Source organism: Amborella trichopoda, chromosome 10 (genome assembly GCF_054954075.1).
Source record: "Amborella trichopoda isolate Santa Cruz 75 chromosome 10, AtrichopodaSantaCruz75HAP2 v2.0, whole genome shotgun sequence".
Lineage (NCBI taxonomy): Eukaryota > Viridiplantae > Streptophyta > Magnoliopsida > Amborellales > Amborellaceae > Amborella > Amborella trichopoda.
The window spans coordinates 950,473-953,793 of NC_142345.1; the positions used below are offsets into that span (position 1 = coordinate 950,473).

General features: G+C 33.3%; 1 long non-coding RNA gene across 1 annotated transcript; it reads right to left on the reverse strand.

Annotated features, from left to right (window-relative positions):
- Positions 1-1,247: 1,247 nt before the first annotated feature.
- On the reverse strand, positions 1,248-2,121 carry LOC148779984 (uncharacterized). The gene is made up of 2 exons (XR_016043242.1): positions 2,059-2,121; positions 1,248-1,561 (listed from the first exon to the last, which is right to left on the reverse strand). It is a non-coding gene; the product is annotated as an uncharacterized LOC148779984 (long non-coding RNA).
- Between the last annotated feature and the right edge of the window lie 1,200 nt (positions 2,122-3,321).

The window sequence follows — 3,321 nt, forward strand, 5'->3', positions numbered from 1 at the left end:
TTGGTCTTAGACTGGATGAGCCGTACATTGATTGGATGAGGGGGTTTGGTCAAGTCAAAATCAGTTTGACAATAGCCGAACCTGTGAGATTGGAATTAAAAGAAAAAAAGTTTAAAATTATGTAATATATTGAAAAAAAAGCTACTCAATTTTGTTTAGCTTATCGAATTAGACAATCTAATATGTCAAAACGATCAAATATTGAGTATAGACGGTTTTCTATCAAATCTTGTTCTTACTTTGGTCAAGACCAACCAACGCACCGATTAATAGTCCGACCGATTGGATAAGCAAGACAATTCGGCATCGATAACTATGGTATTAATTTCAAAGCGTAGGATTATTAAGCCTATAGACAAAAATTGAGGATTTAGGGTTTGGTTTTGATTTTAAGGACAACATATTATGTTAAGAAGCTTGACGGCCTAATTGGATGTACTCATTCTCACTAACTATTTCAATAAAATTAAGCAAATACTGAACTGTGTGGTGTTTGGCAGTGTCCATTAAAAAGTTGTATGAGATAAATTCATACGCAGTTCTACACACAAGTTTATTTTATAAAAAGAATGTTTTTAATTTATTCAAAGTAATATCTTGAAAATTATATAGTTTTAACTAAAAATAGCTGAAAATTACTAAACAAATAAATAACTGTATAATTATATAGATTGCACATAATACAAGATATGTACCAAATAATTGACAAAAAAATTATTATCTAGGTTAGATTAATTTATATAAATATTTTATTCTAAATAAAATTAGTTCCCATTCAAACATGTCCCAACTCTATGATGTGTGCTAACATTTCCATGCAGCCATCACTCTTTTGCACATAAAGCGGGGTCCTACAATAACTCGCCCTTTTGCAACTCCCAACCAAAACCTAGGGTGGCATTATCAGCCTTGCTCCACTTTCGTTTGGTGAGAATAAAAATGGAAAAGGTTTATATAAGGTATCAAACATATACTGTTCAAGTAAGGTGCACCTCAAAAATCCTCTATAAGGGGGTCCAACATTGGAAAACTCTCCAATTGATTATCTTGATCCCGAGATATATGATTTATGAAGAGAAAAATGACATTTCAAGTCTTAAAAATAGTACATCTTGTAATATTTTGATCGTCTATTTTCAAGATTTTCGAGTATTTGGATTGTCTATTTTCAAGATTTTCGAGTGTTTATGCATATGCTCAATTTGTAGCATTTTTAGAATTTTAAATTTTGTAATTAAAGATGAAAATAAATATCAAGCAATCATAAGATTTCCAGCATAAGAGCTACATCTCCAAATAAAATTTAGAGGTTTGCCTTACTTCTAGAGTGTAAGGTGGCACCTTATATAAACCTCATCCAAACATAAAAGCATGAAACATTTGTGGATACCGAGTCTTTTTCCTTGAAAGCAAACAATTATGGCAGTGCATCGCCATGAATTGGACCGTGGAGATGAACTCATCAAAAGAAAAATAGTGGAAACTAATATGTATCGAGTGCTCCCTCTCACCATTTGTCCTTTATAGTGCTGGTGCTCGTATTCCGATGCATCCAATCTCACTGAAAGAGTAAAGCATGTCATAATCCGCAATTTTAATCTCATATGAAAAACCAGTTTCGGAGCCCAAAAAGTAAAATTTTGCATCACTACCTCAACAATATGGATGCAAAAAACATAAGTCTTAAAACCCTAAAAGTTATTTTTTTTGAATTCTAAGTCTTCAAAAATTTATTAGATTTCATCATCATCATTATCAAAGCATTTTTCCAACTATCAAAAGAACTCCAAATTCAATAGATTTTCAGGCCATCATACTTTTTTTCCAACACCAAAAACTAGTGTTTTCAAAACTGCCTCAATGAAAAATAGTTACGATTAAAATTGTTTTATACACTAAAGAGACAGAAAAAGAAGCATATAGAAAAGGGTGTGGATCTTGCATTCTCTAAAAAAGGTGGGGTTGTGAAGATAAAAACCAGATGAGATCATTTTAGGAGTCTTGCGATTAATATGAGTTAGAATTTGTGGGAACACAGAAGGGAGAGAGAATATTTACATGGTTCAGGCCGAACCCTTATATCCACGGATCCAAAGCCCCATCCGGCTATATCTTTATTATATTGGATGAATGTTTACATCAGTAAGTTCATCTTTATATAGAGGAGGTTCACATGATTAGAAGAGACAATTATAGTATGATAACTTGATGATCAAGTAACTTAGTCCCTATCTTCTACATACTTAACTTTATCAAGAGATATATACATATACATCCATAGTGATGTATATCAATATGAATCTAAAATTTCTATATCCCAATACTCCCCCTCAAACTCAAGATGCTTTGACATAAAGCAACTTGAGTTTGAATAATACTAAGTAACCAAAAAAAAATTACATGTTACCACGGTCTTCCAAGAAATAACATTTCTTGGGCTCTCTACTTCCTTCTAGAGACTTTCTCTCTCTAAGGTCTTCCAAGAAACAACTTTTCTTGGGATCTCTACTTTCTTCTTTAAAGACCTTCTCTGAAGACCCCATCGAGTTTGAATAATACTAAGTAACCAAAAAAAAATTATATGTTACCGTAGTCTTCCAAAAAATAACTTATTGGGCTCTCTACTTCTTTCTAGAGACTTTCTCTGTCTAAGGTCTTCCAAGAAACAACCTTTATTGGGATCTCTACTTTTTTCTTTGAAGACCTTCTCTGAAGACCCACTCTCTTCAGAGGCTTCTCTTCTTTATAGAGGCTTTCTCTCTCTAAAAAAAAAGATAATCACACATGATAGAGCAACGGAAAACTCTATCATTTCTAGAGGTTTTCTCTCTCTAAATCTGTAAAAAAAATTATCATCATACAGGATGGAGCAACGAAAAACTCCATCATCAAATAGAATTGAGTAATGAAAAATTCAATCATTGAAACATAGGCATCTGGAACAAACAGATCATTATAGATTAAGTAATTGGAGATGCTGGGAGAGAAAGGACTGAGAAGTAGATGCGAGTCTTGGTGGATGATGAAGAAGGAATGGTGGCCATGGAGTGTTGCAGAGCTTTAAATGTAAGCAGCCATGGCTCTCAAACTAATGGACATTCATCTTATTTAGCTAATGGGTTGCCTTTGGAATATCATTCAGAGCACCATTCGATTGATGCAGGCCAAGTAGAGGAACCCTTTCCAGTTTCCATCTTATTCGACCGATGAATTGTTTTCTGAATATGATTTAGAGCACCATTGGATAAATTGAGCCCAATAACAGGAATCTACTTACCAATTTTCCTCTCAAAGTATACACAATGATTACAGTGAGAGAGA